This window comes from Macaca thibetana, chromosome 14 (assembly GCF_024542745.1).
Source record: "Macaca thibetana thibetana isolate TM-01 chromosome 14, ASM2454274v1, whole genome shotgun sequence".
Classification (NCBI taxonomy): Eukaryota; Metazoa; Chordata; class Mammalia; order Primates; family Cercopithecidae; genus Macaca; species Macaca thibetana.
Window position 1 is genome coordinate 64515059 of NC_065591.1, and position 15825 is coordinate 64530883.

At 39.5% G+C, this 15825-nt stretch overlaps 1 protein-coding gene and 1 pseudogene across 2 annotated transcripts in view; one reads left to right on the forward strand and one right to left on the reverse strand.

Annotated features, from left to right (window-relative positions):
- FCHSD2 (FCH and double SH3 domains 2) overlaps positions 1-15825 on the reverse strand; it is a 339502-nt gene that overhangs the window by 126405 nt on the left and 197272 nt on the right. The window lies entirely within an intron of this gene.
- LOC126935222 (ATP synthase subunit a-like) lies at positions 8971-9743 on the forward strand (annotated as a pseudogene). Its single transcript, XR_007719197.1, has one exon. The product of XR_007719197.1 is annotated as an ATP synthase subunit a-like (transcript).

A 15825-nucleotide genomic window follows, 5' to 3' on the forward strand; every position in this document is an offset into this window, starting at 1 on the left:
AGAGACAATACAATCAGGTATGTAATTAAAAATCACAAGGATTCTTTTGAAGGAAAAAAACCTGATGCTACAAGAACATATAATAGAGGAATATGATACAGTTTGAGGAAGGATTCCCTAAAGAAATAGATTTGGACTGGGATGTGAACCCTGATTAAGAGCTAAGAAAGTAGCCGGGCGCGGTGGCTTACGCCTGTAATCCCAGCACTTTGGGAGGCCAAGGGGGGCGGATTACGAGGTCAGGAGATCGAGATCATCCTGGCCAACATGGTGAAAGCCCGTCTCTACTAAAACACTACAAAAAATTAGCCAGGCGTGGTGGTGGGTGCCTGTGGTCCCAGCTACTTGGGAGGATGAAGCAGGAGAATGGCATGAACCCAGGAGGTGGAGCTTGCAGTGAGCCGAGATAACACCACTGCACTCCAGCCTGGGCAGCAGGGCAAGACTCTGCCTCAAAAAAACAAAAACAAAAACAAAAACAAAAAAACAAAAAACACACACACACAACAAAACAAAGAGTTAAGAAAGTAAATGAGGATAGTGAAGACAGGGATTGTTTTACGCAGTAAGAGCAATATGTAAAAAGACCGTGGTGTAGTGGGGGAAATAGATGAGAATAAAGAGATAGGCTGGTAACAGCCAAAAAGTGGAAACAACCCAAATGCCCATCAACTTACGAATGGGTAAACAAAATGTGGTACATCCATATCAATATGACTATTATTCAGGTATAAAAAACAATAAAGTACTATTACTAATATATGCTACAACATGAATGAACCTTGAAAACATGCAAAGTGAAAGAGTCTAGACACAAATGGCCACATATTATATGATTCCATTTATAGGAAATGACCATTAAGAGGAAAATTCACAGAGACAGAAAGCAGATTAGTGGTTGCCAGGAACTAGGGAGAACAGAAAATGACTGCCAATGGGTATAGAGCTTTTTTGGGGGGTAACAGAAATGTTCTGGAATGAGATAGTGGTGATGGTTGTACAACCTAGTAAATATAATAAAACCACTGAATTTTACATTTTAAATGGTGAGTTTTATGGTATGTGAATTATATCTATTTTTTTTTTTAAAGAAGTGGGTAGAGAGGCCAAGGCGCGGTGGCTCACGCCTGTAATCCCAGCACTTTGGAGGGTGAGGCGGGCAGATCACGAGGTCAGGAGATCGAGACCATCCTGGCTAACGTGGTGAAACCCCATCTCTACTAAAAACACAAAAAATTAGCCAGGCGTGGTGGTGGGCGTCTGTAGTCTCAGCTACTCAGGAGGCTGAGGCAGGAGAATGGCGTGAACCCGGAAGGGGAGCTTGCAGTGAGCCAAGATCGCACCACTGCACTCCAGCCTGGGCAACAGAGCAAGACTTTGTCTCAAAAAAAAAAAAAAAAAAAAAAAAAAAAGTGGGCAGAGAACAGAGCACATAGGGCCTTTGAAACTATCTTGAGGTTTTCCAATTTTATCCTAAGAGTGGTAAGAAGCCACTGAAGGTTTTATGTAGGGTACAATGTAGATGCTCCAAAATTACTTTCTGAACAAATGAAAATAATTACAGATAAATAACCCTAGTACTCTGTCCTTAAGACTGATAGATCTTTGCCTTTTAATTTGAAACTATAATTTATCATTCTGTTTCCTAGAAAATACCTTCAGGTTGACCTAAGCTTTTCTTCAGAAAGGGTTACTCCTCTCCAGAGGCTACCTTTCAGATGTGCTATCTTACCTGTAGTTATGTCTTGATGTCTCATTGAAAGATAATCCATGAGGACTAACCAGGGCTGGGATTCCAATACACAGGATCAGAATAACTGTGGCACACATATCTTAGTGGAGAGCCCTGAAGAGGAACTCTTCTTGCCAAATAATACATATCTCCAATTATGCTGACAGATGACAAATTACAATATCCATAAATGGAGGGTTATTCTGATTTCCAAAATGATAGTGTTGGTATGGAATTTCAGAAGCCCTGCAAACTTTCTCTGTTTTTGGCAGGGTTAAAGGCTATGAACTACATACCCCACAAACATAAGGTCTGCTTACAGAAGTCAGGATGCTCTGACCAGTCATCCTCACTCCAGAGACCAGCAGTCCTTCTGTGTACCCAAGGTTCATCCTTTGACCAACACTTTTCCTTGGTGCTTTAATGGTTTTATTATAGCAATGTTAAAAGATATTTCTATAAATTGGTAAACAAACAAACAAAAACAAAACAAAACCCAGTTATCCTTCCCTTCAAAACTGATAGGTAAGGCTTTGTCCAGTGATTCATCTTAAGTGAAAAACATGGTTTTAATGATATACACACATATATACATATGTTACTACCTTTTATATAGATTTTCTTTGAAATCAATTTAAAATAGTATACCTGGGGTATCACTTAGGTGGCTGGTCTTCTCAGACCCCAGATGTCTCCTCCTCACTGTCAGGGCTAAGTTAATACTCGAACTGCCCAGTGTAGCATGTCAAAATCAGTGTTAACAGTCTACCTACTCCCTTCAAAAACCTTATGAGAGAAGGAGCTGCACTCCAATGTTTATTATCTTCACCTACAGACTTTCTCCCTCTTGGATCATGTTAGAATGGTTTAATTTAATTTTATTTGGCTTTGAGTTATTTATATCAGGAATAAAAATTGGATTAGAATTGTGCAGAAAAGCTAGTTGGCATTTAGGTTTTGCCACCTCAGTTAATTTTTTAGAGTATGTGTCTGAGAAAGAAAGAGAAAAACACAGAGAGAGACAGAGACAAAAAGATCAATCTTTGTCTTAATCTTTTGAAGTTAGAGAGTGTTTGTCCCATTTCCTTACTTCTTTCTGTGCTTTGTACAAAGTGGAACTTTAGGCAAAATTATCCTCCTTTCTTTAAGATACCACAGAATACGAGAAGCATTGAAGATATAAAAAACATTAAAAGATTAGAAAAAAGCCCAAATGTTAGAATCAATGAATTATGGTATGTTTTGACTAGTTAATTTAATAAGAAAACAAATAAAATGGCTTAACTTGCAATTAAGTCAGAAATTATAAAGCTGTGTCTGAAAATAGAGTTCAGCAAACTCCACACTATGTTATTTGTGATAAAGAAGCAAAATTCTTAGGCTTAAGTGCTTTATTGGATGAAGTTTAAACACACATTGGTTATGCTAGGTAAAACATGACCAAATGCACACAAGTGAGACCCGACCATTGTTATTACAGGAATAGGGGACTGGGCTCAGAAAAAGACTTGTCTGTGGCCAGGGACTATTTTAATCTGTGACTAAGCACCTCAGTGATGGAATATAATCTCTATTGTATTTTGTGACATGATTACATCAGCCTGAGAACCACAATCAACAGTCATCAGAATACCAGTAAAATGAATCCAACTTGCCGTTTCAAAATGGTTTAAAAAAGAAAACTAAAGGGAGATACTTCATAAATGACTGATAAACCAAGAAAACTCAACGAAAGCCACAAATGGCTAAGAATGTTGAACAGATAATCCATATGCCATTTCCTTTCTTAACCCCAAAATTAATGCTAACAGTGCTCACCACCTCAAGTTGTTAAACAATAAATATTATAGAATCTAAGAAGACTACCAAAACCTAACAGTCTACAATCCAGTGATTAAAAATACTTTGACAATTCTAATGTATGAAAATTGTCTTTTATTTAAAAGTCCTACAATAAAATATAATGGAAAAATATAATATGTTATAGAAAACTGCATTTAAAACTAAGATAACAAATAATCATGTGTTCACATTTTAACCTGGTTGGTTTTAAAAAATCAAAGCTACTTTAGTGGCATTTTAGAATTCTTTCCTCAAGGTCAAATTTTTTTTAACCTCACTTAAAAACTATTGCTAGAACTCTCCTGGCTCTCTCCAGAGCTACTGGTTTCTTCTGTGCATCACTTTCACTCCCCTTCTCATAAAAGTCCATCCCTGTGAAATGCCGCTGTCTGCTGCCACAGCCTGCCGACATCCCACTCACATACAAAGCCCCTGGTGAGATGCGAATTCCTCTGTGAAGAAAAGACTTCCATGAAGAAAAGGCAACTGAACCTCTCCTTTCTCACTCATTCAACACCGATTTTGGGGCCAGGTATACAAAATGAGACAAAACATACCCCTAACCCCTACTGCCCTCATATTTGCCTTTGGAACCCAACCACAACACTCTGATAAAGTCCAGGCAATACCAAGCAGCCGAGTGTAGAAGCTCCAGCTGACAGCCTCGGGAAGGTCTGAGTCAATAGCCAGCAGTAATGAGACATGTGAGAAAGAAAGCCCTCAGAATTCAACCTTCACACTTGTTTCTCTAGCTGATGTGAGTGGTACAGAGATAAGTTATCCCTACCGCCCCCCCTGCCCAAAGTATAGATTTGAGGGAAACCAAATGCTGTTGTTTTAAGCCACTAAGTCTTACAGTCATTTGTTACACAGAGTAACACTGTAAGTAACTGTGTTACTTAAAATATAAAATAAAATATATTTTATATTTTATGTAAAATATGAAAATCAATCATATGTTTATATATTAATAAAAATAATTGAAAGGTAAAATTAAAATCTAAAAGTTACAGTAACACTGAGAAATATGAAATACTTAGGAATAAATTTAACAAAATATGTGAAGACTGCTGAGGTAAACAGAACTATAAAATGACCCCAATGACCCTTGCCCTTGTATAATCCCCTTTCCTTTGAGTGTCAGTAGAACATAATCACTCTTGTGATTATGCTACGTTAAATGACAAAAGGGAGATCATCTGTGATTACCTAATCACATGAATCTTTAAAAGCAGAGTTTTCTCTAGCGAGTAGCAAAAAAGTCAGAAATTCAAAACATGAACAGGATTGGACACACTACTGCTGGCTTGGTAATGGAGAATTATATGCAAAGGACCTGAGAGCACCTCTAGGAGCTGAGAATGACCCCAGCCTACAGCCAGCAAGAAAACAGGGTTAAGTCCTACAACCAGAAGGAACTGGGTTTTGCCAACAACCTGAGTGACTCTGGAAGGAAATTCTTCCCCAGAATCTCCAGATAAGAATGCAGCCAAGGTGACATTTTGATTTTGGCCTTGTGAAACCCTAAGCAGAGAACTTGGCTAAGCCTACTTGGACTTCTGACCTACAGAACTGAGATAATAAATGGGGGTAGTTTAAAACCTCTAAGTTTGTGGTGATTTGTTATATAGCAATGGAAATCAAATATAACTGCAAAGGAACAAGAGAGAAAGTTTGGAAGGATGGAAATATTCTAGATATTGATTGCAATTATGATAATGACTACATGGTTATACGCTTTTGTCAAAACTCAACCAACCCTATTTTAAAATAGATGCTTCTTATTGTATATTAATTGTACCTCAATAAAAATGATTTAAAAAGTTAACCTCTTTAAAATTTTCTTCTTATGCCTCTTGTCACTCTATACAATGCTCTCGTTAACAGTTTTATGTATTCTCTGCTTCGGTACCCCTCATCTATTGTTGATTCTCCAGCCCAAGACATTAAACTCTGAAATGAGAACATTCAATTACCTGTTAGACTGGTCCACTGAAGGATGTGAACTGATTACCATGTTCTGATTTATATCTTTATGAGATTACCTCAAAAAAGTCTAAAATTAAGATCATCTAGGTAAAGCTTAGACCTCTATAAGAAATTTAGTAGTTGGAAAATCCTGTCTTAGAACATTTGTTTCCAAACTATATTTCAAGGTGCCCTAGTATTCAGCCTGATGCCTTAGGAACCATGCGAAAGTAGAGGATGTCACAGGCAGGTATGGAGAGTGGGGAAAACACACAAAGGAAACAGGCTCACAAGCTTTAACCAAATAACTTCCCTTTTATCTGCTTTATACATAAAGATTCCATGTAGGAGTTTGTTTTAAAAAGTTGTTCAACTGCTAAAAATATTTCAAAATAATTACTTTAGAAGTTTGGTAAAGACTTACAAGAAGCATCCTAATTTTATCTCTTTAAGTCACAGGGAACCAATCCTAATATAACCAATGTAGCAGGGAAACAATCTATAACCCCATATTCCATAAGCCCTTTGGGGACAGAGAATAACCTTGTTTCTGGCTCAATGACAGTATGGATCACATGCAATTCATCTCTGTATCACCAAGTACCTATCACCTAGTACAAACTCAAATGCTTCCCAAGCTTAAAATGATATGCAAACGACGCTGAAAGGTACAATAAAAGGATTGTAAGCTGGCACTCTTTCGTACGGCTTCTAATACATACCACTTCTAGGTATATTCCCTTAAGAATCTCTTGCACAAGTGAACCAGGGAGAATCTCTTGCACAAGAGAACCAGAAGACTGTTGGTAACAGCATTGTTTATAACAGTAAAACAATAAACAACTAAAATTTCCATTAAGAAAATGGGTAAGTTATGGCCAGGCGCAGTGGCTCACGCCTGTAATCCCAGCACTTTGGGAGGCCAAGGTCATCACCACTATTATTAATACAAAACCCCTGCCATATCTCAGTACCAAACCCCCCTATTTGTCTGATCAGTCCTAATTACAGCAGTTCTCCTCCTCCTCTCTCTACCAGTCCTAGCCGCTGGCATCACTATACTACTAACAGGCCGTAACCTCAATACCACTTTCTTTGATCCAGCTGGAAGGGGTGATCCCATCTTATATCAACATCTATTCTGATTCTTCGGTCACCCCGAAGTCTATATTCTTATCCTCCCAGGATTTGGAATAATCTCTCATATTGTAACATATTACTCCGGAAAAAAAGAACCATTTGGGTATATAGGTATAGTCTGAGCCATGATATCAATTGGGTTCTTAGGCTTTATTGTATGAGCCCATCACATGTTTACAGTGAGTATACACATAGATACATGAGCCCCCTTCACCTCTGCCACTATAATTATTGCTATTCCCACCGGTGTTAAGGTTTTTAGCTGACTTGCTACACTCCACGGAAGCAATACCAAATGATCCCCCGCAATACTTTGGGCCCTAGGCTTTATTTTTCTCTTCATAGTGGGGGGCTTAACCGGCATTGAATTAGCAAATTCATCATTAGACATTGTATTACACGACACATACTATGTTGTAGCCCACTTTCACTATGTCCTATCAATAGGCACTGTGTTCACTATTATAGGAGGTTTTATTCACTGATTCCCCTTATTCTCAGGCTACACACTAGACCAAGCTTATGCCAAAGCCCACTTTGCCATTATATTTATAGGTGTAAATTTAACCTTCTTTCCACAGCATTTTCTCGGCTTATACAGAACACCCCGACGCTTTCCGACTACCCTGATGCGTATATCACATGAAATATTCTATCATCCATAGGCTCCTTCATTTCCCTAGTAGCAGTGATATTAATAATTTATATAACCTGAGAAGCTTTTGCCTCAAAATGTAAAGTTCTACAAATCGAACAACCCTCTACTAATTTAGAGTGGTTGTATGGCTGCCCCCCACCCTACCATACATTTGAAGAGCCAACCTACATAAAACCTAGACGAAAAAGGAAGGAATCGAACCTCCTAAAACTGGTTTCAAGCCAACCCTATAACCCCTATATCTTTTTCAATAAGATATTAGAAAAACTATTTCATAACTTTGTCAAAGTTAACTCATAGGTTAAATCCTATATATCTTAATGGCTCACCTAGTTCAACTAGGTCTTCAAGATGCCACATCCCCTATTATAGAGGAACTAATGGCCTTTCATGATCATGCTCTCATAATCATTTTCTTAATCAGCTTCCTAGTTTTATATGTCCTCTCCCTAACACTCACAACAAAACTAACCAATACCAATATCACAGATGCCCAAGAAATGGAAACCATTTGAACCACCTTACCTGCTATCATTTTAGTCTTAATCGCTCTCCCATCTTTACGCATCGTGTATTTGACAGATGAAAACAACAACCCCTCTTTTACTATCAAATCAACCGGACACCAATGATACTGAACCTACGAATACACAGATTACGGGGGGGTTAATCTTTAACTCTTATATACTTCCACCATTATTTTTAAACCCTGGAGACCTTCGGCTTCTCGAAGTTGACAACCGAGTAGTTCTTCCAATTGAAGCCCCCGTTCGTATAATAATTACATCTCAGGACGTCTTACACTCATGAACCGTTCCGACACTAGGGTTAAAAAACAGATGCGGGCCGGGCGCGGTGGCTCAAGCCTGTAATCCCAGCACTTTGGGAGGCCGAGACGGGCGGATCACGAGGTCAGGAGATCGAGACCATCCTGGCTGACACGGTGAAACCCCGTCTCTACTAAAAAATACAAGAAACTAGCCAGGCGAGGTGGCGGGCGCCTGTAGTCCCAGCTACTCGGGAGGCTGAGGCAGGAGAATGGCGTGAACCCGGGAGGCGGAGCTTGCAGTGAGCTGAGATCCGGCCACTGCACTCCAGCCTGGGCGACAGAGCGAGACTCCATCTCAAAAAAAACAAAAAACAAAAACAAAAAAACAGATGCAGTCCCCGGACGCTTAAACCAAACTACATTTACCGCCATATGATCAGGCGTCTACTACAGACAATGCTCAGAAATCTGCGGCGCCAACCACAGCTTTATACCCGTCGTTGTAGAACTAATTCCACTAAAAATTTTTGAAATAGGACCCGTATTTACTCTATAGACTAACCACACCCTACTCTATGGTTCTAACACACCTCTACCCCATAAATCTTTACAAAATATCTCTACAGACCCACTGTACAGCTGCTCCAGCATTAACCTTTTAAGTTAAAGACCGAGAGAAGCAACCCCTCTATACAGTGAAATGCCCCAACTAAATACATCTACATGACCGATCATCATCACATCCATACTCCTCACACTACATCTCATCATACAACTAAAATTACTAAACACAAGTTACCACTTATCCCCCTCACAAAAAATTTTTAACACACAAAACTACAACAGCCCTTGACAATCAAAATGAACGAAAATCTATTTACTCCATTCATCGCCCCAACAATTCTAAACCTGCCTGCTGCAGTACCTATCATTCTATTTCCCTGCTTACTATTTCCAACTTCCAACCACCTTATTAACAACCGGCTAATTACCATTCAACAAAAACTAACTCAACTTGCCCTAAAACAAATAACAGCAATTCACAATACCAAAGGGCAAACCTGATCCCTCATACTAATGTCCCTAATTATCTTTATTACCATAACCAACCTTCTTGGACTTCTACCTCACTCATTTACACCAACCACCCAACTATCCATAAATTTAGCTATAACAATCCCCCTATGAGCAGGCACAGTAATTACAGGACTTCGCTTTAAAACTAAAAACTCTCCTCAAAAAAAAAAAACTCTCTAGCTCACTTTCTACCACAAGGTATGCCCACACCCCTTATCCCCATACTAGTAATCACTGAAACCATTAGCTTATTTATTCAACCAGTGGCCTTAGCTATACGCTTAACTGCTAACATCACGGCAGGCCATTTACTCATACACCTAATTGGAAGTACTGCATTAGCATCATCAACTATTAGCCCCCCTACCACCTCAATTATCTTCATACTCCTAGTACTACTAACCATTCTCGAAATCGCCGTCGCCCTGATTCAAGCCTACGTTTTCACACTCTTAGTTAGCCTCTACCTACACGACAACACCTAATGACCCACCAATCCCATGCCTACCACATACTTAAACCCAGTCCCTGACCACTAACAGGAGTCCTCTCAGCCCTCCTAACAACATCTGGCTTAATTATATGATTTCACTTTTATTCCAACACCCTGTTAACACTAGGCCTACTAACTAATATATTAACTATATATCAATGATGACGCGACATTGTTCCAGAAAGTACTTACCAAGGCCATCACATAACATCCGTCCAAAAAGGCCTCCGCTATGGAATAGTACTATTTACCATTTCAGAAGTCTTCTTCTTCACCAGTTTCTACTGAGCATTTTACCACTCCAGCCTCGCCCCTACCCCGCAATTAGGAGGACACTGGCCACCAACAGGCATTATTCCCCTAAACCTTCTAGAAGCACCACTTTTAAATACGTCCGTACTACTTGCATCAAGAGTCACAATCACTTGAGCCCATCATAGTCTAACAGAAAATAACCGAAAACAAATAATTCAAGCACTTCTCATTACAATCCGGCTAGGCATTTACTTCACCCTCCTACAAACCTCAGGGTACTTCGAATCATCTTTTACTATTTCTGATGGTGTCTACGGTGCGACATTCTTTTTTTTCCTTTTTTTAATTGGGTGTTGGTTTTTTTTATTATTATACTTTAAGTTAGTTCTAGGGTACATGTGCATAACATGCAGGTTTGTTACATATGTATACTTGTGCCATGTTGGTGTGCTGCACCCATCAACTCGTCAGCACCCATCAACTCGTCATTTACATCAGGTATAACACCCAATGCCATCCCTCCCCCCTCCCCATAATAGGCCCTGGTGTGTGATGTTCCCCTTCTGAGTCTAAGTGATCTCACTGTTCAATTCTCACCTATGAGTGAGAACATGCAGTGTTTGGTTTTCTGTTCTTGCGAAAGTTTGCTGAGAATGATGGTTTCCAGCTGCATTCACGTCCCTACAAAGGACACAAACTCATCCTTTTTGATGGCTGCATAGTATTCCATGGTGTATATGTGCCACATTTTCTTAATCCAGTCTGTCACTGATGGACATTTGGGTTGATTCCAAGTCTTTGCTATTGTGAATAGTGCCACAATAAACGTATGTGTGCATGTGTCTTTATAGCAGCATGATTTATAATCCTTTGGGTATATACCCAGTAATGGGATGGCTGGGTCAAATGGTATTTCTAGTTCTAGATCCTTGAGGAATCGCCATACTGTTTTCCACAACGGTTGAACTAGTTTACAATCCCACCAACAGTGTAAAAGTGTTCCTATTTCTCCACATCCTCTCCAGCACCTGTTGTTTCCTGACTTTTTAATGATTGCCATTCTAACTGGTGTGAGATGGTATCTCATTGTGGTTTTGATTTGCATTTCTCTGATGGCCAGTGATGACAAGCATTTTTTCATGTGTCTGTTGGCTGTATGCATGTCTTCTTTTGAGAAATGTCTGTTCATATCCCTTGCCCACTTTTGATGGGGTTGTTTTTTTCTTGTAAATTTGTTTGAGTTCTTTGTAGGTTCTGGATATTAGCCCTTTGTCAGATGAGTAGATTGCAAAAATTTTCTCCCATTCTGTAGGTTGCCTGTTCACTCTGATGGTAGTTTCTTTTGCTGTGCAGAAGTTCTGTAGTTTAATGAGATCCCATTTGTCAATTTTGGCTTTTGCTGCCGTTGCTTTTGGTGTTTTAGACATGAAGTCCTTGCGCATGCCTATGTCCTGAATGGTATTCCCTAGGTTTTCTTCTAGGGTTTTTACGGTATTAGGTCTAACATTTAAGTCTCTAATCCATCTTCAATTAATTTTTGTATAAGGAGTAAGGAAAGGATCCAGTTTCAGCTTTCTACTTATGGCTAGCCAATTTTCCCAGCACCATTTATTAAATAGGGGATCCTTTCCCCATTTCTTGTTTCCCTCAGGTTTGTCAAAGATGAGATGGCTGTAGATGTGTGGTATTACTTCTGAGGACTCTGTTCTGTTCCATTGGTCTAGATCTCTGTTTTGGTACCAGTACCATGCTGTTTTGGTTACTGTAGCCTTGTAGTATAGTTTGAAGTTAGGTAGTGTGATCCCTCCAGCTTTGTTCTTTTGACTTAGGATTATCTTGGCAATGCGGGCTCTTTTTTGGTTCCATATGAACTTTAAAACAGTTTTTTTCAAATCTGTGAAGAAAGTCATTGGTAGTTTGATGGAGATGGCATTGAATCTATAAATTACCTTGGGCAGTATGGCCATTTTCACAATATTGATTCTTCCTATCCATGATCATGGTATGTTCTTCCATTTGTTTATGTCCTCTTTTATTTCACGGAGCAGTGGTTTGTAGTTCTCCTTGAAGAGGTCCTCTACATCCCTTGTAAGTTGGATTCCTAGGTATTTTATTCTCTTTGAAGCAATTGTGAAAGGAAGTTCATTCATGATTTGGCTCTCTGTTTGTCTGTCACTGGTGTATAAGAATGCTTGTGATTTTTGCACATTAATTTTGTATCCTGAGACTTTGCTGAAGTTGCTTATCAGCTTACGGAGATTTTGGGCTGAGATGATGGGGTTTTCTAAATATACAATCATGTCATCTGCAAACAGGGACAACTTGAGACTCTTTGTTGCCACAGGCTTCCACGGACTCCACGTCATTATTGGATCAACATTCCTCATTATCTGCCTTATCCGCCAACTACTGCATCACTTTACATCCAACCACCATTTCGGCTTTGAAGCCGCCGCCTGGTATTGACACTTCGTGGATGTAGTCTGGTTATTCCTATATATATCTATCTACTGATGAGGATCCTATTCTTTTAGTATAATCAGTACAGCTGACTTCCAATCAACTAGTTTCGATAACATTCGAAAAAGAATGATCAACCTAGTACTAGCCTTAACAATTAATACCCTACTAGCCCTACTACTAATAACTATTACATTCTGACTACCTCAACTCAATACTTATATAGAAAAATCCAATCCTATGAGTGCGGCTTTGACTCACTAAGCTCCGCTCGTATTCCTTTCTCCATAAAATTTTTCCTAGTTGCCATTACCTTTCTACTATTTGACTTAGAAATTGCCCTACTACTGCCCCTACCATGAGCCCTTCAAACAACCAATCTTCCACTAATAACTAAACCTTCCATTATGCTAATTATCATTCTAATTCTTAGTCTAGCCTATGAATGAACCCAAAAAGGACTAGATTGAACTGAATTGGTAAGTAGTTTAAATAAAATAAATGATTTTGACTCATTAGATTATGATAATCATACTCACCAAATACCCTCCATCTACATAAACATTATGCTAGCATTTACTATTTCACTCTTAGGCGTATTAACCTACCGTTCACACTTAATATCCTCCTTACTATGCCTAGAAGGAATAATACTATCACTTTTTATCATAAGTACCCTCACAACTTTAAACATACATTTCTCCTTAGCCAACATCATACCCATTGCTCTATTGGTGTTCGCTGCTCGGGAGGCAGCAGTAGGCCTTGCCTTACTAATCTCACTCTCTAACACATATGGCCTAGATCACATCCACAACCTAAACTTACTCCAATGTTAAAAATAATTATTCCTATAATCATACTACTACTAACAACATGATTCTCCAAAAACAATATAATCTGAGTCAACAAAACCATGCACAGCCTAATTATTAGCCTCATTCCTCTATTATTCTTCAACCAAATTAGTAACAATCTCTTCAACCATTCAACCTCTTCATTTTCCGATCCGCTAACACCACCCCTCCTAATACTAACAGCCTGACTCTTACCTCTCATAATAATAGCAAGCCAATATCTCTACACAATGAACCCACCTCACGGAAAAAACTCTACCTCTCCATAATGATCTCCCTACAAATCTCCCTAATTCTAACATTTATAGCCACAGAACTAATTATATTCTATATCCTATTCGAAACTACTCTTATCCCAACCCTAATTATTATTACCCGATGGGGTAACCAAGCAGAATGCCTCAACGCAAGCACATATTTTCTATTCTATACACTAGCCGGCTCCTTCCCCCTGCTTATTGTACTAATCTATACCTACAATATCCTAGGCTCACTAAACTTAATACTACTAACACTCACCGCCCAAAAACTAACGACCACCTGATCCCATAATCTCATATGACTAGCATGCATGATAGCCTTTATAGTGAAAATACCCCTATGTGGCCTACACCAATGACTCCCCAAAGCCCATGTTGAAGCCCCCACTGCTGGATCAATAGTCCTTGCTGCAGTACTCCTAAAACTAGGCGGCTACGGCATAATACGACTTACTTCTATTCTCAATCCTTTAACAGAATATATAGCTTATCCCTTCCTCATATTATCCGTATGGGGTATGATTATAACAAGCTCAACCTGAGGTCAGGAGTTCGAGACCAGCCTGACCAACATGGAGAAACCCCGTTTCTATTAAAAACACAAAATTAGCTGGGTGTGGTGGCATGTGCCTGTAATCCCAGCTACTCGGGAGGCTGAGGCAGGAGAATCGCTTGAACCCAGGAGGCAGAGGTTGCGGTGAGACGAGATTGTGCCATTGCACTCCAGCAGGCTGGGCAACAAGAGCGAAGCTCCATCTCAAAAAAAAAAATAAAAAAAAAAGAAAATGGGTAAGTTATTATGATATATATATACACACACACAATGAAATACTATATAGAAAAGATAACAAAGAAAGTTAAAAATCCATACAAATGAATCTCAACAAATATAATGTTGAGTGGGAAAAATGCAAGTTGCATAATATCATAGGGCATGATACCATCTAAGACAACACTATCTATTGTCAGAGTGGTAGTTACAATGTGTTGAACATAACGGAGGTGTTTTGGGAGTGGTCACCTAGGAGGTTTCCACTGTACTGAGAGTGTTTCATTTTTGAAGCTTGGTGGTTGGGTAAATGGGTACTCATTTTATTATCTTCAGCATATTTATATAGTTAGAACATTCATAACACAGTTTTTAAAGTTCTATACCGGCCGGGCACGGTGGCTCAAGCCTGTAATCCCAGCACTTTGGGAGGCCGAGGCGGGCGGATCACGAGGTCAGGAGATCGAGACCATCCTGGCGAACACGGTGAAACCCCGTCTCTACTAAAAAATACAAAAAAACTAGCCGGGCGAGGTGGCGGGCGCCTGTAGTCCCAGCTACTCGGGAGGCCGAGGCAGGAGAATGGCGTAAACCCGGGAGGCAGAGCTTGCAGTGAGCTGAGATCCGGCCACTGCACTCCAGCCTGGGCGACAGAGCAAGACTCCGTCTCAAAAAAAAATAAATAAATAAAGTTCTATACCAAGGGTGGGCAAACTAAGGCCTGTAGGCCAAATCCAGTCCATCACCCAGTTTTGTAAGTAAAGTTTTACTGGAACATAGTCACATTCATGGCTGTACTGCAACAGCTGAACTGAGTAACCACAACATAGAAGCCTAAAATATTTATTATCTGTCCCTTTACAGGAAATGTTTGCCTACCTCTGTTCTTTAACAAGATATAAGTAAAGACCTAGAGTGCAAATTAAGGAGCAATTAATTGTGAAATAACTGAATACAACCATGGACATGGTTACTGGGAAAAATGACCAGCAGAGTTGATAACAGACAGACAAGGGGGGTGGGGGGAGCAGGATGGAAGAAAACAAATGTTTTGGTCCATTTTCTGTTGCTATAACAGAATACCACAGACTGGGTAATTATAAACAACAGACTTTATTTGGTTCATGGTTCTCGGGGCTGAGAAGTCCAGGTGTAGGGGCCTGTATCTGGCAAGGGCCTTCATGCTGTATCATTCCATGGTGGAAAGCAGAAGAGCAAGAGAACACAAGAGGGAAAGTGGAAAGGGGCCAAACTTCTCCTTTTATCAGGAACCCACTCCTGTAATAAATAACTCACTCTCACAACAATGGCAATAATTCATTCATGAGGACTCTACCCTCATGACCTAATGACCTCTTAAAAGTCCCACCTTTCAGTATTGTTGCACTGGGAATTAGGTTTCCAACACAAGAACTTTAGAGGACACATTCAAACCATAACAAGTAAAAACAAAATAAGCTTTAGAGCACTGCTGTTCAATAGAATTTTCTAAGATGGCAAAAATGTTCTATATCTGCACTGTCCAACATGGTAGACACCAGCCAC